Raw genomic sequence first — 27,213 nt, forward strand, 5'->3', positions numbered from 1 at the left:
CCTTCCTGATTTTGCCATTTTTTTTGTTGTATATCCTGTTTAATTTCGGATGCCACCAAGGCAGTTTGTTTCTAGGGCTAGTGCTGGGCTTAATTCTGGTACGTACAGCAGCCTCTATGCAGCCATTGGCATGGTCGTATAGAGTTTCTGAGAGCAATTTAGCATAGGCTGCTGTGTTCTCAGGGTTTGGAGGGTCATTGAATTTTGACAAACCAATTTTGGTACTTTCCAGAAAAATAAGTAAATTATCTATCTTCCAATCATTCTTTCATAATATCGTCCAGACCTATCACAATATATTTATTCAAGTATCTCCCTTCAAGAAAGATTCACACTCCGTTTTATCCTCCTGAAATAACTTCCTTATTACAAATTACATTCCAGTCTGTCCCCACAATTATAATTTCTTGTTGGAAGGCCATTGCATTGCATTGCCTGTTTGTTTTATTTCTTGTATTTCTGAACTTGGGGACATATATAACGTTGTCAAGGTTGTTTTTCTTCCATTCCATCTCCCTCTATCATTACATAATAACCCGTTCCTTTTCCTCTTCAACCTTTACCCTGGTACATTTTTAATTAGTAACAATACTCCATTTCACCTTTCCCCTTCCATACCTGCACAATATCCTTCTAGCCTACTTTTTTAAATTAAATTTTCATGTTTCTTTTTACTGAGGAGTTTTTCCTATAACAATAGCACTTGTGCATTACTTCTTTCAGTGTAACAAATTTAAAAGAGAAGAATGATATTTGATATTCATTCTTCTGCATTTCTGAAAAGAATTTTCAGTGTGTCGGCACTTGGCATTACAAGTGCTGACACTTCAATAAGGAGCCCTATGTACAGCAAGGAATAAAATCTGTGTTCTAGATGCAATGACACCTGCACTAGCAAAGATCTCTTTTCCCTTTTCCACTCTAAAGCCACAATTTGTATGCCTTTTATATGCCTTTACTATTAATAAATCTTCACTACCCACTAGTTATGTTTCACTACCATGCTTATATAATAGAGATTCCCCTTATTTGCAGCATTTTCCTCTTATATTACTAAACTGACAGATATCCCTACAGTTCCCCTTTAAATTCTGTGATTCTGCAATTAAGTATCAACTTACCTAAAGGTCAGTGCTGTTAAGTGTCTAGAGAGCTAATGTTAATTCAACCAGCCCCCAACCCTCCGTCCTTCCTGACTTAGGTTTTAGATTAATTTCTACATCCAATACTCACATATTCTGAAGCGCAACCTTTTCCCCTGGTCACAAGCACTCCTCATTGCCTGTATAAACTGAACTAGCTTTAGACTTCTACTTTTAATCAATAGAGGACTGCTATTAATCTAAGGACTGTTAGAACCTGTTTATACAACACATTACAGCAAACTGCCAGCTAATATTTAGCACAGGGCTACCATTTTTTATATTTTAAGTGCAGATAACCATTTCAGTTTGGCCATTTTAATGACCTATTGAATGATGTAGAGTGCCACATGCAATGCAGACCCCTGCCCCAGTTTCCTGCTTCTATATAGAATCTAACAAAGCAATTCAGCTCCTTCCAGTCTCACACCTCTTTACAGTATCTGACTGACCTTTTGTGCTCATTTAAGTGGAAAATTGACTTTTTACTTACATTTTGCAAAAGTTTACATATTCCAAAAAGAATTATGCAGATTTTTAAAAACATAAATTATGTATTTTTAAGTACTTCTGCAGATGCAAGCATTAAGTCTTTTATTCATGGGTCTTTTCTGAGACTGTCTGATCTGCTGATATTATTCACCCTCTTCTTTCAGTAAGTCTGGTTGGCCCATTCCAACTAAGTACCTTATTTATTTATTTGTCTGCTTGTATTTTCTTTCACTTCTGCTGATATATCTAGCATTTTCTTTTCCAATACTGCAAAAGGTATTGCAGGCATTCTGTCCCTAGTAGATCCATGTGATTCTGTTTCAAAGTGCTTGCTTCCTTCCTTTGTAGTATAGTTCTCTAAGTCTTCTTTTCTTCTGTTTAAATACTCTTGGGCCTATTTAGGATCTTCTTATGCCTTTAGTCCCAGTAGTTAGAAAACCACAAATGTAGTGGGTATAGGAGCTTAAGGTGAATATTCATCTCTTTACTTTTTCTTATTGCTGGGATGAATGCATTTCCTTTTGTCATGAGATTGTGCAGACTACTCATTGTCAGCATATTCTCTGGTGACCCAGCTTTAAAACCTGTGACCTTTTTCCATAGCATCTCTTATTTTTAGAATAGTTTTGAAAATTCACCAGGATAGGCCTGGGCTGCTCTCTAGGAGCACTGCGAGGTGCTAACTCAGTGTGCTCTTTTGAGTTTGAATGAATTCGTAAGGAAAACTAGTCCATTCTGTTTGGCATGTTGTCATGAAGTCTATGCAATTTCTTCCCTCCAGCTGTTTTGGAATGGCATTAAAGCTTATATTTTCTTTCTGAGATCTATCTTTAAGGTCCATGAACTCCTGCAATATTTACTTTTGATAGACTTCAATTTTTTGACAATTTCTGTCTTGTTTCCCTTTCATTGGACTGTACATTTAAGACTGTATTGGAATGCCAGGAGAGAGTTTTGTTTCTTGCAGATTTTATTACCATATGTATACCACTAATCTTGAGTTTTCAAGAGTGCACCTGATCAATTAAACTGAACCAGTCTCTTTGACTTCTCCAGTGTTTAACTGATTTTTCCACCATACTGCAATGTATTCCTTCTTCTCTTCTGGTGTTTTTGAATTATTTCCGTTACTTTCTCCTTTTTTTAAGAGTTTTCTCATATGGATAGCTTTCTGGGCAACATGATTTATTTATTTTATTTTATTTTGCATTTGTTTACCGGGAGAGTCTGACTGGATATATGTCCATTTTCAGCAGAGGCCCAGGGAGAAAAGCTCCAGAAAGCAGAGTATAAATACATTAGGAACAATAGAAACATTTAGAAATAAGTATAATATGCAGTTTTCAGTAGGGTGACAAACATGGATAACATAGTAGACAACATCAAAATCATGCGGCTTCAATTTCAGACAATAATACACGGGGTTATGGGCTAAGTCCCTTCAAGAATTCATACACTTATTAGAGTATAAGATTGAAATGCTTAGGGAGAGTTTGCAGGAACAGCGTGTAGTGATTAGTCGGGGTTTAAGCAGGGACATTGCCAATGCTGTTGGAAGTGTAGTTTGAGGCTTTTTTGAACTGGGTTAAGGAGGATTGTTGAGTAAGTTCAGCAGGTAGCATATTCCAAGTTTTGCCTACTGAGTTGGTGAATAGCGAGTACCCAGCCACATTTATGCTCTTAGTTGTATGTACCAGCAGTTTGTCAGCAGAGCAGTGTCCTCAGGTTGCTGTATGGTTTGATGATTTAATTTAGTGCTGGTGTTTTTTCGGGTTGATATAGTATTTTGTGGGTTATTATAAGTTGGTTATATCAGAGAAGACTGGGCCACTCCAGCCATCCTAGTTGAGTTAGATTGATACAATGATGAGTCCTAGAGGTAGCAGCTGTAGCAAATCTAGCAGTATGGTTGTAACAAATAGCAAGTTTGGTAAGGGTGGCTTGGTTCAGGTTAGTGAAGAGGGGGAAGGCATAGAAGAGGGTAGATAGTAGGTGGGACCAAGCAATAGTGGTTCTTACAAAATGAGTGAGGCAGGGTTTGATCCTGTATAGGGAGCTCAGTTTTCTTGTTGACAGATTTGATGGTTTGATTAACATGGCTATCATATTTTAGAGTGTTATCGACTGTGACACCCAGGAGTTTTGTGTGAGTATCTGGGGATATAATTGTGCCATTGTTGGAACTTATAGTAAAGAATAGTGAGGAGGATTTGCAGGTGGGGAAAAAGATGAGCAGTTTAGTTTTGTTGGGGTTTAATAGAAGCTGATGGTTTGCAAACCATTTTTCTACATTATTGAAAGTATTCTGGGTTAGGGTTCTAAGCTGAGCTGAGGAGGAAGCGGTACATATTAAAGTAGAGTCATCCGCGTATTGGATGCAGGTGGCCTTGGGAGTGATGGCGGGTAGGTCATTGATAAAGACTGAGAAGAATAGTGGCCCTAGTATGGAGCCTTGGGGGACTCATAGAGCAATGAGTAGACGTGTAGATAGGGTATTCTGACATAAAACTGCTTGTTGTCTATCAGACAGGTAAGACTGGAACCATTTAATGGAGCTCCTATTCAGTGACAATTCCTTCAGGGTGCGGAGAAGCAGTTGTTGATTGACCATATCAAAGGCCTTAGAGAGATCTAGGAAGAGAGCAGAGGTAAGTTTATTGTTTCGATTGGTGTTGATATACTTAGAGAAGGCTAGGAGGGCTGATGTGGTGCTGTGGTGTGGCCTAAAACCATGCTGAGAGTTGGCCAGTAGTTTATTTTGGGTGAGATAGTGCATTAATTGGTTGTGGATGCACTTTTCCATAATTTTGGCCAATGGTGATAGCATGGCTATTGGTCAGAAGTTTGAGAGGTCTAAAGAATTCCCTCCTTTATGAAGGGGAATGACATGAGAAACCTTCCAGAGAGAGAGGATAGTGGCTTCAGTCACCGTGCGGTTTATTATGATCGAGACAGGGTATGCAATGGCATCTGCCCCTTTTTATAAATATTCTGGTGGGAGGAGATCAGCTGCCAGGGTAGTGGGCTTTAGTTTGTTAATTAGAGATCAGATGGTCTATGTAGATACAGGTTGGAAGGCGAAAGGGAGTGAGATAGTGGTTTGTGGAGGAGTTTTGAAAGGAGCTGGGGGGGGGGGGGCAGTTGTCTAGCTAGTGATTGGATGGTTTTGGTAAAAAAGTTGTTAATGATGTTAGCAGTTTCCTCTGGAGTTTTAAGGTCGCAAGTTGAGGGGGTGGGAGTGGAGGTTTGGTTTATACCTGCCCAAAATTTTTGAGGTTTGTTCTGGTGTTTTTGCTGAAGGTGTTGATAGAAGTTTTTATTGTATAACAATGTGGCTTTCTTGGTATCATTCCTTAGTTGTCGGAATTTAATATTGTCAAGTGGGTCTTTGGAGATGTGCCAATTGTCCCATGCTTTATTTCTTGCTATGATTTTGGTTTTGGTTACTTTAGAGAGTCAGGGGGCAGTCTTAGTTTTGGCTCTAAGGGTGCGGATAGAAGCATGAGAATCTAGAATGGAGAGGAATTTAGAATTAAAATAGTCTACAGCATCATCTAGTATCTCATCTAGAATACTTAGACTTCACAATATAGTTTACGATTTTTAACAGCTGTTTTCTATTTTTGTTAGTCTGGCCCAGAGCGCTAGTTTTCACTACATTCTCTCATGTTGCCAGACTGTTCTCTTCTTTTCAATTGTCAGATATGCATTGTGCTGCAGACACTCTCACATCTCTTGTTCTGTTTACACCAGGGGTGGGCAAACTTTTTTATTCGTGGGCCACATTGAGTTCTAACATTTGACAAAGGGGCCGGAACAGGAGCAGATAGATGGCATGCTTTGAAAACATCACCTCATTGGGGGAAAAATACACATCTTGGGATATGGAGAAAACATGTGCTTTAATTTCCAATGAAAATGAAGAAAAGCATTACAATAAAATCTCTGACTTCGAAATGAGTCTTTATTTAAACACTGAAAATCAAATAAATGACCATTTTATTTTAAAGCACTGAAAGTTCTGTTATCCTAGCACTGTTTATTTTAACAACGTGCGTATCACGGAGACACACACATTTTAATGGGAGCAGTGTTGTTGGTCTCCTTTTTCAGCCAGCGCATCAAAGTCTGGAGTTAGTTTTGTTGTGGCGATTCTCAGGATGGATCTGAGGTGTAGGTCTGTTAACTTGGATCTGTGGCTGGCTTTGTTGATGTTCATGATGCTGAAGGTCTGTTCACACACGAAGGTAGAGCCGAACAAAGCCAACATCATCTACGCTTTTCGCCTTAGATTTGGAAACGTGGCATCATTGAGTGAAGCATAGAAGTCATTTAGTTTCAGAGAGCTGAACTTCTCTTTTAAGGCAGGTTGGACTGAAGGTCGATCAGTTCGAGCTGAAGCTCCTCTGGAGCTGTTTCGGGGTCTTGTGACAGAGGAAAGGCCACCAATTGAAGTGACTTGTCAATTTTGTCGAAATCCAAAAACCGACGGCAGAATTCTCCGTGCAGTGCATCCAGTGACTCACTGTATTTCTTTACTTTTGCTCCGGCCTCTTTCAGCATGGCTAGTCTAGGAAAATGAGTGAATGACTTGTTCAAAATCTGCCTGGAGAATAAAGCCAGCTTGGATTTGAAGGCTTTCACGTTTGTGTACATGTCATGCACAAACTGCTCCTTCCCCTGCAGTTTCACGTTGAGCTCATTCAAGTGTGAAAATATGTCCGTAGCAAACGCAAAGTCACACATCCAGCTCTTGTTGCTCAGCTCAGGAAATTCATCAGTCTTCCCCTGCTGCTCCAAAAACATGCCAATCTCCTCTTTGAGCTCCCACACTCGTTGAAACACTTTGCCCAAATTCAACCAGCGGACACGGGAGTGATAAAGCAGGTCCTGGTGATCCGCATCAGTTTCCTCCAGGAACGCAATGAACTGATGGTGCTGAAGTCCCCGTGCACGTATGAAGTTGACGAGTTTCACCACAGGATTCACAACATGATTCAGCTGTAACACCGATTTACATAGAGATTCCTGGTGGATGATGCAGTGGAGGAAAATGACATCCTGGTCAGGGTTTTCATCCTTCACTTTATTCTGGATTCTCCTCAGCAGGCCAACATTTTTTCCCATTAAATTCGGAGATCCATCTGTGGTGACGTTAACAAGCTTACTCCAGGGAAGCTTCATGTTTTCGATGGCAGCAGACACCTGTTCAAACAAGTCCTCTCCCCGTGTTTGTCCTTTCAGAGACTCCATTGTCAAAAACTCCTCTGTTATTTCAAAAGTTTCGTTGATTCCTCGGATAAAAATGAGGAGCTGAGCAGTGTCTTTGACATCGTTGCTTTCATCCAGTGCTAAAGAATAAAAAGTGAATGACTTCGCCTTTTTGTTTAATCTGCTGGTGATATCTTCATCTATTAGTTCCACACGGCGAGTCACTGTCCGCCGTGATAAACTGATTTTCTCAAATTTGTCTTTGGTCTCCAGGCACAAAATACCTGCTGTGTCTACCATACATTTTTTTAAAAACTCGCCCTCAGACAGTGGTTTGCTGGCCTTTGCTATTTTGAATGAAAGCATAAAACTGGCCTTAGTACTTGACTCTTGAATGGCAGTTTGACGGTGAAAAAAACTTTGCTGAGCCTTCAAATTAGCTGCCAACTTCTCAGCAGCAGCTTCTCGTTCTTTTGTTGACAGCTTGCTAGCATAATTAGCGTGCTTTGTGTCAAAGTGACGGCTAATATTATACTCTTTAAAAACTGCCACAGTTTCTTGGCATATCAGGCAAAAAGCAGATGATCGGTGTTCAGTGAAAAAATATTTAGTTGTCCACTCCTTATTGAACACTCGACATTCTCTGTCCACTTTCCTTTTCTTGGGTCCGCTCATCTTCATAGAGGGGCGGTGGGTTATCTACAAATATATCTAGAGTCCGCCATCTAGTGAGGAAACATCAGAATTGCGGGGGAAATAAAACATTAACAAGGTTAATTTATTAAATTTTTTCAAGTTTGGCGGGCCGAATCAAAATGTTTAACGGGCCGCATGTGGCCCCCGGGCCGTAGTTTGCCCATGCCTGGTTTACACTGACATTTCCGATTTGTATAACATTGCAACCTTTTTCTTTGCACTTTACACTCATAACTGTGACTTGTATTTTGACATTTCTTTCCTTTGCTACTTTAGACTGTAATTTTATTTGCTTTAAATATCATACTATATATATATATATATATATATATATATATATATATATATATATATATATATATATATTTAGATATACTGCTTTTTATTTCTTAAACAAAATATACATTTATTTCTTCAACGTACAATGTCCTTGTTGCACTCTGAATTATTTTAAGTGTACTTTTGAAATTTTGAGATTCTTTTCAGCCATATTCGACTTCAGAATATCCAGTTTACTTCTACTTTATCTCCAACAAATAATTTTGTTAGTTTGGTAAATGCAAAAGCAACCTACATTTCTTTTCCTGGTTTGTACTTCACAACTAATTCATACTTCACTAGTCTCAACAACATTCTGTACCATCTTGGTCATGTTGTTTACAAGGACTTCATAAATGTATTTTGCAAAGGCTTATGATCTGTTTCATTCAAGTATTGTTTTCCCTTAAATACATTCTTGAAACTTTTTATATCTATTAACCTTTGCAAGTAATTTTTTTCTGTCTGGGAATATCTTCTCTGATATTCTGTAAATCCTCTTGACCTTTCTGAATAACTGTCTGGATCTTTAGCTAAAGAAAGATCCATGCATAATGCACACCCCTGTATATAAAACACAAAGGCGAGAAGGCAAAATATTGACTTTACAAAAAAAAAAAAAAAAAAACATTTTACAAAGTATAAATTCCCCCCTGTACTGTTTACCTTCATGCAGAATTACTGCACCAGTCCCATTCCTGTTGGCTTCTATATGTAAAACGACTGATTTGCTCAGATCAGAATGCTTTAATACAGGCACTTCTGTACTTTTTAAACATTCAAAATAATTTTCTTTAATAGAACAGTACAATTCTGCATCATGTTCCAAAAATGTCTTCAGTGGCAAAACCACAGTGACACTTTTGGAATAAAGTTAGAAATATAACGTCATTCTGAAAAGAAGAGATACTTTGTCATCAAGAGGAGGCACTGGTTGTCATCAAGAAGAGGCACTGTTCCTACTCTTCTTTCATTCTCACTGTCTGGTTTCAAGACTGGAAACATTAAGATGTGACTCGTTTTTTTCAGTTCTGTAATTTGAATTTTATAGTTCGTTTCAGTAATTCAGTCATTCTCACACCATGCTCATCTTTGCTCTGATTTCACATTTTCACATAGGTTCATAGATGTGTATTAGGCTAACAACCACTGAGGCATTTTTAAGCTAGCTTTGCATCCCTAATCTCTGACAAATTATGGTAAGGAGGGGATTGGAAGATTAAACATTTACAAGCAGGGGCCTGGGAGATGAGGCATTTACAGGCTGCTTGTATCCATTAGAAACACAGGTGCTGAACCAGGGATGAATTTCCTTTTCTCCATCCACTTGTCCAAGTTACACTTGACTTGGTTTAGGGAGGAACTCTTATTCATAAGGATATGGAGCCTGTTTCAGAGAAGGGGGTAGTCTCCTCCATGCATACCTGTCTCTTCAGCAGGTCCTTTTTATAATACTGTCAAAGTTTAAGTGTTTAGAATGGGTAATTCTGGTGCTGTTTGTTTTGTGGGTATACAGGAGATCCATCAGAGTGGAGTCAGATGATGCCTTGTATGCCAGGCATAGATCTCCCCTCAACAGTCTGTAGGAGACAGAATACAGGGATAGGGCTTTGAGGCAGTCTTAATAGGACCTGTTATTTATGCCTTGTGTTCTTTCAGTGAGGAACCTCTGTGGATGTTCCATTTGTAGGATGTGCCTAGTTAGGGGGTTTATTTCCTCTGATCAAAAGACCATATGATCCCTCAGAACATAGACCTGACTTCTACTCTAGAAGCCATTTTTTGGGAGTCGGCTGTTTCCCAGTGTGGCCCAGTCATGGAGTTGGTATATATAATAGACAGGGTGTGCAGAGGAACATCCCTCCACATGGAGGGGTGCAGTGGGGCTTGCCCCCCTGCAAAAATACTCCTTTGTGATGCTGTCTTCCAGAGGAGAAGCAAGTTCAATGTTCTGAGATTCAGTCTTCTTGGATTCGATCATATGGTCTTTCAATCATATGAAATATATCCTCTGGTTAGGTACATACTTAAGGGGGCACTGTACTCAACAATAGGTCTGATGAATGCTGAATGCAATGGAACAATAATCTCCTTGGACGTAGATACCTTACCTTTGTTTATAAGTTGCAAAACAGAATTATTTTCTTACTGTCATAGACATGTGTTGGTCAATGGCTAAATTACTCTCTGTGTGTGTCCCCAAGTCCCTAATAGGTCAACTCTGAGAGGTACATTATCAATATGATAGTTACCAGGAGTGGCTGACTTCTCAGAGGATACAATTATGCATCTCTTGGTATTTAGTTTTTATCCAGGGCCCTGACACTAGTTATTTGCGTATGTCAGCCCTTCCTAGAGAACTTTTGTGCTCCTAATTTGCAATCATCTGCAAATTTAGTCAGCCAAAGACCACTGACATTGATCTTGACTTCAGAAAAGTAAATGCCAAAAAGGAGTGGTCCCAAGACCAGTCCCTGAAGGACTCTGCTGGGGACTGGCCTTTTTGTAGAGGTGAACTCCCCAATTCTAACTTCCTGGGTCCTGTCTGGGAGCTATCCTGCTATCCACTGGGTGATATAAGGATTTTTACGTAACCTCTTGAGGTTGCCAACAATCCCTGACTGGGGTATTGTGTCAAATGATTTGGCCATGTCAGGGTAGGCATTGTGAGCCACTTTGCCCTCATTCATTACTTTGGTGACCTTCTTAAAAAAAGTTCACCAGGTTGACTAGGAATGGCCTGTCCTTGACCCAACTAAACTAGTTTGGGTCCAGAGTCTGGAGATTTTCTGTGTCATCATTGATCCCTTCCATGATAATTCTTTCCATGACTTTGCATATGAGACTAATGAGACATATGGGTCTGTATGCGACCCGTGTTTGTAAAGAGAGATGACTGTTGCTGATCTCCATTCATGATGCACAAAGCCTGTTTGGAAGCTACAGTTAAATATTGATTCCAGATGGCCTGATAGGTCATGATTCATACTATTTAGAAGGCAGCCTGAGATATTATCAGGGTCCATCAATGCCATGTTCTTAGCCTTTGAGGGAGCATTGAGGGCCTCTTCCCTAGTGATGTAGGGAGAGTTATATTTTATGGTATTTCCTAAGGGGAGGCTGGGGGGAAGGGATTAAGTTAAAGTTGAATTTGTCTGCCACTAAATTTGCTATATTATCTAGCTCAGTATAGATGAACTCTGGACACAATTGTGCATTGCCTTTGAGGTTCCAGACATAGACTTGTGGTTGTCCTTAGCATGGAAGACCACATTTACCTCAAATTTGGCTTTGGTCGACTTTATTTGTCCTCAGAGGTGTTAGCTTAGTTGGATAAGAGCATGTTTATCCTGCTGGGTGCTACACCTTCTGATTTTTTGCTGTGGTTTTCTAGTTCTGTTGTACCTACTGATGTTATGATTCTACCAGGGTGGCTTGTTTTTTTTTTTAGTTCTGTACTTATTCCTGGAAAGTACAGCTGCCTTTATGCAGCTGTTAACATGCTTGTACAGGGGTTCTGTGAACAGCTCTAACTAGGCAGCAGTTTTCTCAGGTCTGGGTGGGGGGGGGGTTGAAATTTTGAAAGCCTATCACTTAATAGTAGAAAGTTAGGCTTGGGGAAGTTCCTGAACATTCCAGGGTTAGCTTGGCTTCTGGATTTTATTTTTACTTCAAAGAAGACCATTTTGTGCTCTGACCTTACCAGACAGGACATTACACAAAGGGGTATGCAGCTCTCTCCCATGTCAATGAGGACCACACCTAGTATGTGTCCGTGGTCAAATTATTAACTATCTGGTCCATGCATTTAGTGAACTATACAGATATCTGAATCAATTCAGGTGCTGAAAGAAATACAAATGGAACACTTGAAAACTTTATCCTCACATGGGTGAATTAAAAGTACTCATCACTAAAATTACTTCATCAATCCTAACATGCAAAAAATCCCTACTTTGCTTTTTTACTACTTAATTTTACTAACCAGACAGTATTTCATTTTGTGTAAATATAAACCTTACCAGGTCTAATTTTGCTATTAAACAGTACAGAAGGATTCATCTGTTTTCTTAATCACATCCATTTTCTTCATGTGGTTTGACTCATTGATTCTGCTCTGCAAATCCATTGCAAATAGGTACTGAATGTGACAAACTCTGTTAGGTAGCCCAGGACTGTAAGTAAATGCTCTTTAAAAGAAAATAGACAATATTTTCAGATGTGAATTCATCCTGCTAAGTTCAGAGGTTCATTGGTAAATGCTAGGCTAGCTGCCATTGCGGGCCATTTTATGCCTAGTCAGTTTGCCTTTTGGTGCTTGAATTAACCTATCCTATTGGGTGTTAGATTGGTGCTACCCATGCACTGGTCGATAATTATATATTACCCCTAGTGATAATAACTGGGATTATACCATAGATAATTTGAGGAGGTCTGTGCATGGTCCATTAGTAGTAAAAAGGACAGTCCTGGGGTAAATTTTCTGTTACCCATTCATAGATCCAAGTTGTGCTTGAATATGGACAGGGATGAACTTTGATTTTAATGGGTGAGGAGTCAATTCTAGAGCAGTGGTATCTCCTGCAAGATATACCTGTCTCTCCAAACCATTCTGTTGATGCTACAGAACATGTTTAGATTCCCTGCCTGAGTATTTTGATGCCATTTAACTTGCTGAGGTGCAGTAAGTCCATCAGTGTTAAGCTAGAGGATACCCTGATTGTCAGACACAGGTCACCTTTTAGCAGTCTGTAGGAGACTGAGTATAGTGACAGGGCTTTGAGACAGTCCATATAGGACATATTGTTTAGGTCGTGTATCCTTTAAAAAAGGCATATCTGTGGGCATTCCAGTTGTTGCATGTATATGGATACCTATTTGGCAAAGGGGGCATTATACTCAATTACTGGCCTAATGAGGACTGAGTAAAGGGAAACAATGACATCTCTAGATTCAGTCATAATCCCTAGGTTGTGACTAGGACTACACAAGATAGGAGGGCTTTCTTATGACAATAAACATGTCTTGGTCAAAACCAAGGTCATTGTATGTGTGTGTGTGTGCGTGTGTGTGTGTGTGTGTGTGTGTGTGTGTGTGTGTGTGTGTGTGTGTGTGTATATATATATATATATATATATATATATATATATATATATATATATATATATATATATATATACACACACACACACACACACACACACACACACACACACACACGTTCTCAAATCCTGAACAACTGGGTCAACTCTTAAGGTGTATTGTCGATGCAGTAGTTCCCTGGGGTAGATGACTTCCCAAAGGATGCCATAAAGCATTTTTTGGCATTTAACTTCAGGCCATGATTATGGCTCAAGTTGATTGGGATAAACCTTACTGCAGGATGGCCAAGTCATTTGGGGATTCATTTGCTGCTCCTAGTTTGCAGTCATCTACAAGCTGTGTCAGTCAGAGCCTTTTTTTTATTGGCCTTTCATACAAGGTCTCAGCACAGAACCCTGGGGGACTTCACTAGTGACTGCACTCTTTGTTGAGGTAGCTTCCCTTATTTTGATCTCTTGTGTCCTAGCTGAGAGCCAATTGGGAAACTAGTGGGTGATATTTTTTTCCCCAGTTTATTTAGCTTTTCTACTATGCCTGAGTGGGGGATTGTGTCAAAAACTTTGGCATGGTTGAGTTCATAGGCATGCATTGTTTACTGTTTTGCCTTCATCAGTTGCTTTGGGGACTTTATGAAAAAAGTCTGCCAGGTTGAGGAAGCCTGACCTGCTCTTGAAGAATCCAAAATGACAATACATGAATATGTATGCAGTAGCAATATGCGATGAATTACTCTTTAGTCATGCAAAGTAAGACACACATGTTCGGCTTGAACTCCTGCTTCTATCCCACCTTTGGGTATGCGTTGCTGTGCACTCACCATATGCAGGGAGGCAAGAAATATTGCCATCTCATCAGGGAGTTCAATGGTGGTCCACCACTGGTGGGATCCCTAGATCTCTTATACTATCATAACCTGTTGGCTGCATGGAGAATCATGTCAGAGCAGTATCAGTGACAGGCCTCATGGGTTCGGTTGTGACCTCCAATCGCATTAATCATGATGGTGATGTTGGTCCACACTTCATTCCTCCATACTGTATCAATGCACATTTATAGGCTCTCTGTGTTGTTGCCCCTAGGTCTGTTTGCCATATGAATGACAGCAATATGCACATGTTCATATTCATGTGTGGGCCCAGTCATGCAGATGATTATGTGAACAGCTTATGTCACTGTAAACAGTATCCATACCTATGCAATGCAAAAGTCTATGAAACACTCACTGTAATATATAGTAATGTGACACATAAAAGTTACAACAGTACCTGCATACATAGCAGTTGTAAAATCAACATAACTTGTGATATCTGTAGAGGCTCTCTGTGGGATATGAACATTTTACACTACATATATGTTGAATGGAGGTCCAAAGACAATACCGTCATGCCACGTGAGTCTGCATGTAGTTCATATTAAAATATTACACAAATTATAAATTGAACAATTTATGGAAAGCATTGAAAAACCTCAGTATCCATAAGCAGGCCACCAAGAGTACAGATCCTATTTATAGTAAACCAGTAGTTATAAGACTTGAGTTAAGACTCATCAATGAATAAATATCCATAACAGCAAAAGGACATAGTACATATAGATAATGTCAGAATCCATAGGTTTCTGTATGTACACCACATAGTGTTTGGAGTCACCCACAAGATATAAGGATAATCCATAAATCCTTCTTTATATAGTGTTCACTTCTGGTATGTAAATCTGTCTATACAACTGGATATGTCCTTAATGCAAATGGAAACGCATGTATGTATAAAGATAAATCAAACAGTCCTGTAAGTTACAGTCATTTGTCTTACCAAGCACACATTTTCAATAAAAATAAATCTAAACAGGTTCATTTGAGAATGAGTAATATTAACAGAGGTAATACTCCCCAAAACAAAAATGCAGGTTCCAATTTACCTTATCAGCTACCTATGACTCAGGTATAACTGAAAGTAGGAGAACCAGATGTGCATTCATCTTTAAGTACCATTTGTGCCATGCATAATTAATGAGGTTCATTAAAATTTCAAGTTTTGGAATCCCATTTGCACACATCCTTGTACGTTATTGAAATTCGGCTCATTAACCAATAGCTCGCCATAATGGGAAGGTGCTCTTTGCAAATACCCAATAGGTATCAATAAACGGTACCATGTGTAGCATGTATCTGTTATCTTCCAATGATCTGATAACATGACATTGATTAATTTACAGATCAGACTATTGCTACCTGCAAACTGAGTGGGACCTCAGTGAGCATTTTTACTACATTTTCCATTGTAGTATCAATATGGCTACATCCAGAAAGCTTTGATGTGTCTGGGCACCCAACTGGAAGGAGGAAGAGACCACAAAGATGCTGACCATTTACACTGGAATGAAGTGTCAGAAGAGATCCAGGCCAAGGAACTTTGTAATGTTTGACATTTGGGACCAGCTTAAGGGGGAGCACCGACAATGTACAGGGATCTACCAGAATGAAGTGCAGGTTTGCCACTGCTACGATGACTTTCATTTGTGGAACATAGAGGAGCTTCATGGGAGGGTTGCCAAGGTGCGGAGACAACCAGTAGATCCCCACAGTAAGTGTCATAATCTTACATATAACTAAGCATTCCTATGGAATTTAGAGTTATAGCTATGTCCCAAATAGATCATATACACGGCTTTTATAACCATTAAGTAGCTTTCTGACAATTAGCTCATCTGGGTAATTAAGAAGACATAATGATTGCTCTCAATATAAGTATGGGTTGTATTCCTATGTTTTTAATTTATTTACTAATGTTAATGTTCTTCTTTTGGCTTTTCCCGGTTAGGGGTCGCCACAGCGGAACTGCGGTCAGCTAATGATTGGCAGTAGATTTTTTTACGGGTGCCGAGGTGCCAGCTCGATGTCCAACCTTCAGCGAAGGCACGCCCATTCTACGCATGTCTTTCGAATGCCACTCGACCGCGGGGAGGACATGCAGACTCCACACAGAAGGCACTCCAGCCGAGAATCAAATGGGAGAACCTCTTGCTGTGCGTCAACAATGCTACCGCTGCACCACCGCGGCTTTATTAATAATATACATAAACTTGAACTTTGTAGATATACATGTTTTCCAACATATAACAACATCATTTCACACAGCCACTATAGTTGTGTATTACTGAAGCCTACAGGGCCTAAGTCACTGATGATTGTACATTTCATAGTTATCCATTATTCTATGAAAATATCACCGACTCTTGATGTATATGTGTGAATAGTAACTCATAAGTAACTTTTGTACTTCATTCCCCATAATAAAGTGAAACTTCTTACTGTAGTCCCATTTGTTTAAGCTAAGAGGAATGCCTGCCTAATTACACATATGTTTTCAGTTATGTATTGATAGTTGGGTTTTTAGGTTATAATGGCTAATAAATGTTGGAAGTTTATTCATCCGTCATCCACAGGAATATTGATAAATTCATGCAGTATCTGATTGTTAAGAAGAAATGTGTGCTGCCTTTTAGCTTGGTTTTTAAGAAAACTGGCCAGCATGCCTATATTTTGATGTGTTGTGGGTTCATTTCCACATAGGGGAAACATATCACTATATTATCTTGGTTTATTTCACACAGTCATATATTTTTCTAAACATAACTGAATATTGATATTAATGTTTATTTTGTGCATGGTTACAAATAACTTAGTTATTCATTGAATTCCTATGAATATATTTGTAATCCATAATATTTTGTTAACAGCATCTCTAAGTGCAGCAGGGTTATGTGTAAAGCTAGCAACAGACTGTTATATGTCTGACAAAAATATGGCATTATTTTCAAAATGCTATCGAGTTGTTTTGTCATTCATTATTAAACACATGCAAAAACAACTACCCCATCCTTATCTTTTGAGGGAGTCAGAGTTACAGCAGATATACTTAATAGGGAGATACAGTGATGCATGTATTTGATTTGTGATGTGCATTTTGCCAAGGAATATCTTTAAATGGGTCCGTATCAGTTTATAAAATTAACATATGACTGAAACTTAAAAGTATGAAACATCGAAACCTTAGAACGACAAACATTCACAAAATTGGAACTTAGAAGACCGAAACAAAAGCTGTTAATGTTATTCACCACTTTTTTTTGTAAATCTTGAAGCATTTGAATTGAGACTGAGGTACAGTGAAGATCGGGAAATTCACCCTTTCCCCCACTGTAGTGCAGTCTCTTGAGTTTGTATATATAATTTGCATTGGGATGGAGCATGTAGGGGGGCTTGACCCCTTGCAAAATTATAAAAAAAGGTTGTGGTGAAGTTAAATAAACAGTATGCGCATTATTTTACTGAAATGATTATCAGCCGAAAAGTGCTCTGTATATGGTGCAGCAGTTGCCATTAATCACAGTTTAGTTTAAAGGGACAGATGTCTATTTCTTGTGAGTGTTTTTTTATACATGTAAAAGAGTACCGGATTGGATGTGTTTGTTTCAGTCTTGTAAGTTCCGATTTTATGAAAGTTTGTTGTTCTGAGCTTTTGATATTGTCGTCTCATTCTTTTCAGTTTTGGTCATATGTTAATTCAGTAAACTGACATAGACCCCTAAATGTAGTCCTCCAACATACTTTACCATTTCCCTGATGTACAGCACCTTTATGTCTCTATTAACAGAGGCTATGTGATACTTGGTCCTGTCCAAATGTCTGAGGGATGAAGGTTTTCAGCTGCTGTTACTGGTTGTGACCACAGTGCTGACATAAATTAATTCTTGCTATTTATTTACCCAAGTACATGTTCATTTTTTGAAATCATAAGCAATGATCCATATTAGTAGCCCATTCCCCAACCAGGTGATATCACAATCCCAAGTCACTGCATTCCAACATAAACTCACAGGCAAGATGGTTTAGATAGAAAGAGGGTATTAAGCTTAGAATTTGGACGTACATTAGAGCTGCAAGTTTTAATTTGATGTCATCCAATCTTTGCTCAAAGATGTAAAAGCCTGTGTACAATATTGCAAAATATATACGATTATTACCTGATGTTCTTCAAAAGTAAATTATTTAGAGCCTGATCTGAACAATGTATAGCCCTGTTATTTCAGGGACTACACAATTCATAGTTGCTCTTTTGTTTTTCAGATGATGAGGACAGAACCCAAAATCATGCCCTGTGCTTCGAGCAAATGCTCAGGCTTGAGGAGCAGTGGTGGGAGAGAGGTATGCTGCTTAAATTTTCATAAAATGCATATGATCCTTGTTACAGGCCTGTGTTTTTTTACATTCCCATGTATATTGCTTAGAATGCCTGAATACCCATCATGCATCAGTAAGGTAAGTGCAATAATCACAGTGTAACTGTGCTTAAAAGTCTGGTTGAAATATAATTTAGCATCAAGCCACATTTTCTGAAGATAGTTTTTGAAATGTAGGCCACAACCTAAATGACAGTTGGGTTTGTATTAACGTCACACATATGTTGAGGTAGATGTTTTCCTTACAAATCTGTAGTGATTTGATTGCTGTTTGTAATGCATGTGTTTTCCAGTGATTGATTTGTTGTGCATAGCCTGCCTGTTCATAGACTGAACGGTTGTTTTTCTGTGTCGGTGTTTACACTGTCATTTCCAGACTGTGTGGCATGTCCTTTTTTTTTTTATTTCTTCAAATCTTTTGGGTTTCTAATACCCTGATGGGAATGAACCCCATTCCTAAGTCAAAGTATGATTAAAGTTCATGAAATTAGTATTGCTTCAGTCTTTGATGTGAGCCAGAAGTGCTCTTTGCAGCACCTGCAGTGTACCCAGCAATGACTCGTCCTGCAATTCGTATGGTGTTACATGTATTGGTAACATATCTAAATACGATTATAGATTCTTTTTTATAAGACCTGTTGCTCCTACTACTATTGGAGCTGCCTGGCTATCATTCTTCCACATTTCTGTCATTTCTGCCTGCAAATCCTGATATTTTATGACTTCATGTCTGTCTGTACGCAAGACACTGTAGTCACTGGGCATAGCGATTTCAATGATCAATGCTACTTTTGTCTTCTTTTCATGGACCACTATATCTGGTTTTCTTGCATCTGTCTTTTGAACTGTTGGTAATGGGTGATCATATGTGATGTCATCATCTTCTTTCGGCTATTCCCGTTAGGGGTCGCCACAGCGGATCACCTGTTTCCATTTCTTCCTGTCCTCTGCATCTTGCTCTGTCACACCAACCACCTGCATGTCCTCTCTTACCACATCCATAAACCTTATCTTAGGCCTTCCTCTTTTCCTGTTACCTGGTAGCTTCATCCTTAGCATCTTTTCCCCAATATACTCAGCATCCCTCCAAAGCACACGTCCAAACCAACGTAATCTTGCCTCTCTGGCTTTGTCTCCAAACCTTCCAACATGGGCTGACCCTCTAATATACTTATTCCTAATCCTGTCCAGCCTCGTCACACCCAGTGCAAATCTTAACATCTTTAACTCTACCACATCCAGCTCAAACTCCTGCCTTTTTGTCAATGCCACTGTCTCCAACCCATATAACATAGCTGGTCTCACTACCCTCTGGTAGACCTTCCCTTTCACTCTTACAGGTACTCGTCTGTCACAAATCACTCCTGACACTCTTCTCCACCCACTCCATCCTGCCTGTACTCTCTTCTTCACCTCTCTTCCACACTCACCGTTACTCTGAACTATTGTCCCCAAGTATTTAAACTCATCCACCTTCGCCACCTCTACTCCTTGCATCCTCACCATTCCACTATTCTCCCTCTCATTCACACACATGTATTCTGTCTTAGCCCTGCTGACCTTCATTCCTCTTTTCTCTAGAGCATATCTCCATCTCTCCAGGGTCTCCTCCACCTGTTCCCTACTCTCACTACAGATCACAATGTCATCTGCAAACATAATAGTCCACGGGGACTCCTGTCTGATCTCATCTGTCAACCTGTCCATCACCATTGCAAATAAGAAAGGGCTCAGAGCTGATCCTTGATGTAACCCCACCTCCACCTTAAACGCATCTGTCACTCCCACTGCAGACCTCACCGCTGTCACACTACCCTCGTACATATCCTGTACCACTCTTACATACTTCTCTGACACTCCTGACTTCCTCATACAATACCACAACTCCTGATCCTATGTGATGCAGACCATCATTTTCTATGATGCTTTGTGACTCGTGTTTCCAGTGTTTTTTAGCCACTTCAGTACAATAATGTTTGCACAATCCCCAGTGCAACAGTCTTGCCACATTATTATGCCTTTCAGTATACAGTCCTTCTGCCATTAGTATGTCACAGCCAGCAACAAGGTGTGCAACTGTTTCTAATTCTGTTTCACAAAACCTACATTTGTCTGTTTCTCCCACATGTTCAATGGATTTTGTAAACCAACATGTCCGTAGCCCACTATCTTGGGCCGCCAATATTAACCTTTCATCTTTTGGCCTGAATTCGCCTGTTCTTAACCATTCCTGTATTCGATTTTGAACAACATGAGGTTCTTCCAGAAGTCTTCTATACTTGCAACTATATTTATGCATTTTCCACATTTCTTGCCTTCTCATCTGATCCTTCACCTTTTAGTCTTTCTTTTGTTTTTTTGTTTTTTTTGGCACATTCAGTTGCTGCCTGATTTTTATCTACTTCTGGTTTGATTTCAGTTTCCACTTGATCCTGATATTCTTCTCCTAGACTAAGAAGGGAAGTTATCTTAGATTAAATCTCCTAGTGTTTCAAAACTTTCACTACATTTGGGTCTTGTGAGGTCAGTAGCTATGTATGCAGTCCCACAATTGCAGATCTATACATGTAATCAATTTCAAGCAGACCCATACCTCCTTCAGAAGGGGGAATAGATAATCTTGGTATGCACTAATTTTTATAAATCATTTGGTGAACATGAAGCATCCTTCTTGTTTTCCTGTCCAATCTATTCAACACATTTTGGGGCCAGTCAATCACTCCAAAACTGTAAATTAGGACAGGAAGAGAAAATTGGTTTATAGCTTGAATTTTGTTCCTAGATGTCAACGTTGTTTTCAGGATTAATTTAAGTCTTCTAAAATATTCCTTACTAAGTTATATTTGCATTTTTTTTCATGTTTTATTGTTGATCCTTCATCAATTCCCAAATATTTATACACTCCCTTTTGCTCCAATTCTTTTATATTACATTCTTGTCCCAAGCTGATGTTTTCTTGGTGCTGCAGTTTTCCTGCTTTAAAGGTTGATTTTGCACATTTATCAAGTGCAAATGACATGTCCTTCAGTTCATCATTGGTGTTGAATCTGCATACAAACACCCTGGGTGTTTTTGTTACAACATACTTGTATCTTGTGTTTGTGGATATTTGTGCAAATTTGATTTGCAATATTTCATAATCAGCAAGCATCAGGATGTTTGCATTTTCTAGGCTACTGATTGCTATTAACTGTAGATAGGGCATGCATACTGTTGTAGACATACAACTGTTTGTACAATATATACTAGGTTGTCATGTGTCACAGGCTATGATGATTGAATATTATAGCTAATCATTACTGTTGTAGTCATTATATTGATGTGGGGTCAGCCAATTACTAAACTTACTGGCTCAAATGTTTGGAATACAGCTCGCCTAGTGTCCACAATATTGTCATCTCACTTTGTCTTCATTTTAACAATGTCACCTGGTGGCTCTTCATATGACCCTATTATATGCAGAGACTACAATTTACATTCATACAAAGACATAACTGCTCAGAGAACACATGCAAGGGAAAAATAATGGAAATAATGACATGCTGTCAGACACTCAGCTGGACAGTTTACTGAGATAGACAACATTACAGTACAAGGCCCAATAATAATGTTATCTTCATGTTTATAAGCTTTATTTTGTCAAATTTCAGATCTGAAGTAGTTTACTTCATTTGGTCTTCAACCTGTGGGTTACGGATCCGTATCGGATACGAGCCAACAACTTTCACTAGCATCTGCTCTGAGCTCCAAACTCCTCCCCTTACCCATAACACACCTCCACTGCCTTCCATTCCCAGATCTCGTTTGCTGTGAATAGCTTATGCATCGTGAACTCTTAAGCTCTAACTTTTTCAAATAAGTAAAAACCTTTTGAATATCATTTTTTCTTTCAAAATCGTTAGGTAGTGTTAGTATAGGTTCCCCTTTCTCCTCCCCTTGCTTGGTGCATCAAGTTTTAGTGTTTTAGGGTAGTTAAAGTAGTTTGTATTCTTGTGTGGATTGTTGCCCCCCCCTCCGTGTTTTCTGTATACGAGTGTGGTGAGTGTGTGTGTGTCAGAAAGAAAGAAACAACTTTTTTTGCTCAGTTTTCTTTCTACTATTAGTATGGCTGACAAGCTATTTTCAAACGTTGTACTGAGTGTGGCCATAAATTATCCTCTGCGGATGGCCACACTCTGTGTATGTGTTGGGCGTGGCCCATCTGAGTGTGGACTGCACTATTTATGCAGGCTTCAACTCCCGCGCCATTAAGGATAGGAAGGCCAAGTTGGCCCTCAAAGGCCTTCTTCCCCCTTCAGAGACTGTTTCCTCATCTCCGGCCTCGGTCACAGTGGCTGCTGTGGCCGCCTCTCCTTCCTCTCTTCTCCTGGCTTCTCCTCACTCCCAGGCAGGGTCTCAACCTCCTGTACAAAAGCCTGTGGAAGCAAAATGGAAAAGGGGCAGAGAGAGAGAGGGAGAAAGAGTCGAATGCGAGGGAAAAGCAAAAGAGGTCTCCGGACCTCCCTTCACCTGGGAAAACACTACAGATTCATGACTCCCCTCGGCTCCAATCTCCGAGGTTCTCCCCGGAGCCGGAGGAGACACGTTCAGCTTCTAGGGCCTCGGATCCCTGACCCACCGGGTCAGAGTCCGTGGCCTCGTCAATGTCCACCCTGTCTTTGACTGAGGTTGATATGGATAAAGTGATGAGGAGGTTTATCCATACTCAGATTGAGATGGGGGTTTTGCCAACCCCCTCAAACTCAGGAGGGGGGAGCTCGCTTCCCTTTTCCATCCAATCTTGGAGCCGGAGCTTGGGTGTCGGATCCGAGGGAGTGGAACTTGTTTCATCGTCTCCGCCTTTGTCGGGCCAAATTCCCTCCCTCGTAGCTCCGCCCACTTCGGGCCTGGCTCCGATTCTCTCATCAGACCCGGGGAGACCAGCCTCCTTTATTGGTTTCTCAGGAGGTTCACTCTCCTTCGGCATTCGACATGGTAGAAAGGGTTCTCTCCACTGGATTGAGACCCCTGAGACTGCCCACTTGGACTTCACCCAGACCCCCCTCAACTCTGTCTACGGTCCCCATCATTTTACCAGAGGGACAGCCCATGCTAGAAGAGTTCCAGATGGTTACCCCTGAGGAACAAGTGGCTTGCGAGTTCCCCACAGAGAGCCCCACCGGAGAGGTGCCTTGCAAGCATATGTGCAAGAGGAGGCACTTGGACTCCACCGAGGACATGGACTTGGATGATGGAGAAGGTTCCCCTAGGTCACCTCCCGAGGATGTCTCCTTTGGAGACATCATGGAAATCCTGCACTAACAGAGAGGTTGGTCTACCCCCAAACCTCCTTTTGATGAGTCTGTGTTCCTGGAGGCTTTCGGCATGGGCCCATCTACTTCTTGGATGTCCCCTCCCGTGGATCCTTTGGTGGATCCGGTCACCTTGCGGGCATGGAAGGAACTGGACACCCTGGAACCAATTCCAAAAAGACCCAACAATAGATAGACCAGCATGCAACAAGGGCTCCCCCGTAGATCCTATGGTGGTAGCAGCAGTCACAAAGAAGGAACTTGCTCAGGAGAGTTCATTGGTTCATCCTTCTGACAGAGTCATGGACCACCTAGGGAAGCAGGTTTACGCTTCAGCTACCTTTTCAATTAGGGTGCTGAACTACCTGGTCCATGTCACCAGACTCCAACATGACCTGGTAAAGGAGCTTGAGGAGTCACCCCCCAAGTCCATGTCGCAGGAGGACAAGGCTTAATTCTCCGCGAGGATGGCCACTTTAAAAGCAGTCTCCAACATGTCCATGCGACTCCTTTCACATGCTATGGAAGGAGTGGCTAGGGTGGCTGGGTCCAGCGTGTCCATGAGGCTCAACTCCTGGCTCAGGTTATGTCAGTTTTCGGAACCCTTCAAGGCGTCCTTTGCCAATGCCCTTTATGATGGCTCTACTCTTTTTGGTAAGACCGTCAAAGAGACATTAGTCCAAAGTGAGAAGGACGGGAAGATACTGTCTGCCATCGGGATCCGCTTCTCGAATCCTCAAAGGTCCTTTTCCAGGAAACAGAGAGGGCAAAAGAAGATGTGGTTCTGGAAGTCACAGTATTCCTGGGACACTCAGGGCTCTTCTTCCCCCAGAGGCAGAGGGAGACAGAATGGACGCCAGCCCAGAGGCAGAGGGGGTCCGAGGAATTTTGGGTCTCGAGAACCTTTCTCGGACAGACCTAAGCAGCAACTCTGTGGGGTTGCCTGACTGCTCTACTCTGGAGGCAGTCGGGCGATGATTGTCCTTGCACCTAGCAGTATGGGAGTCTATAATAACAGACCACTGGGTGCTTCAGATCAAATCCAGAGGATATTCTATCCCCCTTCATGGGTTCCCCCAAACCTTCCAGACACCTCCTGGATGTACCACCCACGCAAAGGGAGGCAGCAGCACAGGAAATTTCCAAGCTGCTAGAAAAACAAGCCATCAAAACTGTCCCCCAGATCTGTCCGGATCGGGCTTCTACTCCAGGTTCTTTTTGGTGGCAAAGAAAATGGGGGACTTAAGGCCCATTCTGGACCTCTCTACTCTGAACCTGTCAGTTGCCAAAGAGAAGTTCCGGATGGTCACATTACAGTCCATCATGCCATACCTGCAAGCGAGCGACTAGATATGCTCATTACACCTCCAGGATGCTTACTATTACATAAAAATGCACAGATGCTCCAAGAGGTTCCTCCGCTTCTGGCTAGGAGTCAATCATTACCAATTTCAAGCCCTACCCTTTGGTCTCACCACAGCCCCCAGGGTGTTTACCAAAGTGATGGCGGTAGTAGCGGCTCACCTGAGGCTTCAGGCGATTCAGGTCTATCCATACCTGGACGATAGGCTCCTCACTGCTCCCACCAGGCGTCTACTCTCCCAAACCATGGATTATTTCCTGACTCTTGTCCGGTGTTTGGGGATCACAATCAACGCATCCAGATCTCTCTTAGATCCTGTACAGGTGATAGACTACATTGGTGCTAGGAAAGATACTCTTCAGTGCAAAATCTTCCTGACCTCGGAGAGAGTTCAAAACCTAAGAATGCATGTCTCCCTGATCTACCACTCCTCTCCCAATGGCGGAATCGGTGTTGAGGGCCTTAGGCTCGATGGCGGCGACCATAACTCTTCTCCTGTGTGCCCAGTTACACATGAGAATTCTACAGTGGATTCTAGCTGTACAATGGTCCCTGTTGGAACTGCCATTGACATATCCAGTTCAACTCAGTCGAGTCTGTCAGTCATCCTTCATATGGAGGATGTGCACTCCGGACATTTTGGAGGGACGACCCTTTGTTTCAGCCCCAACCCAAGCCAAAGTGACCACGGATGCCTCCCAACTCGGGTGGGGGGGTGGCATTGTTCGGACAGGACAGTCCAAGACCTGTGGTCCCCCATAGAGAACAACTTGCACATAAATGTCCTAGAGATGAGGGCGGTCCTTCTAGCGTTGCAGGCCCTTCATGCCTTTTTTCCTCTGGGAACTATTGCAATTCAGTCAAACAACATGTCAGTGGCCAGATCTTACCCCCTTTGTCGTGAGGCCATGAGAGTGTGGGAATGAGCGATCTCCACCGGTCGCTTTCAGACAGCTTCTTCAAAAAATATATCAATGAAATAATCTGCAAGTAATGTACAGTACACCATTACTACTGAGATGCTCCATCATGCGTTGAGATATTCTGAGTTCACTGTAGCATATTTACATTGTTATCCACATCTTTGCTACTGATATCAGCATAATGTGCTGTATTCAGCAAACTTTATGGAATCCGGCCCCATATGTTGGATCTTCTGGAGAAGTTGTTTATAAAACCACGGTAATAAAACACTAATTTGGTAGCATACCCTTTCTCCAGAGGAATCCTCAGTTCAGGTGGCTCTCTATTAACATTTTAATTTTAAGATATTTGTTATTAAACTGGTTAATGAAATGGTCCATTGTGGATACTTTTCAACTGCAATCCAGTCCACTAGGGTAAGGGAAAATGCAATATAAAATTGGTTGTTTCAGGCCAGCACAATTTGTGGGTGTTAGGGGGAAACTGAATCATCAAGACAAAATCCACATATTACAGGGGAACATGCAGTTGCCATGTAGATAGTAATCAGAGGTCAAGATTTAACCCCAGACCCTGCATTTGTGCGGCAGAGACCCTTAAACACTGATAATGTGTGCCATCCTTCATATGCCCATCATGTTCGCCTAAAATGTACTTACTATAAGTGAAAGAAAATAATGCTAAAAATTATTTTTTGTACTGTATATACTTATCCCAAAGACTATGCATCACTTAGCTATTTGTATGTTTAGCATTAATGATTAGTGATTAGGCAATAGCACACAGCACATCTATGAGGGTTTTTCTTGCTCTCTATTTAGGTGGCTAATGGAGTTTTGCATGACTTTTTGATGAGTTTACTACTTTTTGGGGTACTTTTTCTTTCCTGAACTCAGAGATCTATGGTTAGAAAACAAGAGCTATTTGGGGAGACTTGAAGAAATATTCTTCTTCTGAGTGATATACAGACCCTCTGAAGGGGGAGGGGGTTCTGTCTTGTTTTCAAAGCCATGCATGACCCAATTTCATTTCAAAGACTGTTTCTGGAGCATGTAACATGTGGAGCTAACAGTATTTTAGATGATTTCTTGCTAAAGCGTAGCAGGGGTAATGCTGTAGCTTGGCACTCTAATAACAATAATAACAACAATAATAATAATAATAATTAATATTACACAATAGTTGCCCAGACTTTGGGACACATTTCCCATAAAAGTTAAAGAAAGTAACTGACAAAGCAATTTCAAAACACAAACTTGACAAATATAAATTGGTACTCATACATTAAAATACATTAAATCTCTTAAGGGCAAATAGGCTACAAGCTTGAAAATACAACTCATGAATTACAAGATCAAAATAAAATAAATATGGTATATTAACTTACAGTCATGCAATTTTATATTTAAGCAAAGCAAACAAAAAGCAAGAA

General features: G+C 40.6%; 1 protein-coding gene and 1 long non-coding RNA gene across 5 annotated transcripts in view; one reads left to right on the forward strand and one right to left on the reverse strand.

Annotated features, from left to right (window-relative positions):
* CANT1 (calcium activated nucleotidase 1) overlaps nt 1-27,213 on the reverse strand; it is an 847,030-nt gene that overhangs the window by 696,327 nt on the left and 123,490 nt on the right. The window lies entirely within an intron of this gene.
* Nucleotides 1-27,213, forward strand: part of LOC122812928 — a 161,253-nt gene that overhangs the window by 93,462 nt on the left and 40,578 nt on the right. For all 3 annotated transcript variants that reach the window (XR_006366607.1, XR_006366606.1, XR_006366608.1), the window contains one exon: nt 18,091-18,168. This is a non-coding gene — a long non-coding RNA (uncharacterized LOC122812928). The remainder of the gene's footprint in view (nt 1-18,090; nt 18,169-27,213) is intronic.

The sequence above is a fragment of the Protopterus annectens genome, chromosome 10.part0 (assembly GCF_019279795.1).
Source record: "Protopterus annectens isolate FY-2018-M chromosome 10.part0, PAN1.0, whole genome shotgun sequence".
Classification (NCBI taxonomy): Eukaryota; Metazoa; Chordata; order Ceratodontiformes; family Protopteridae; genus Protopterus; species Protopterus annectens.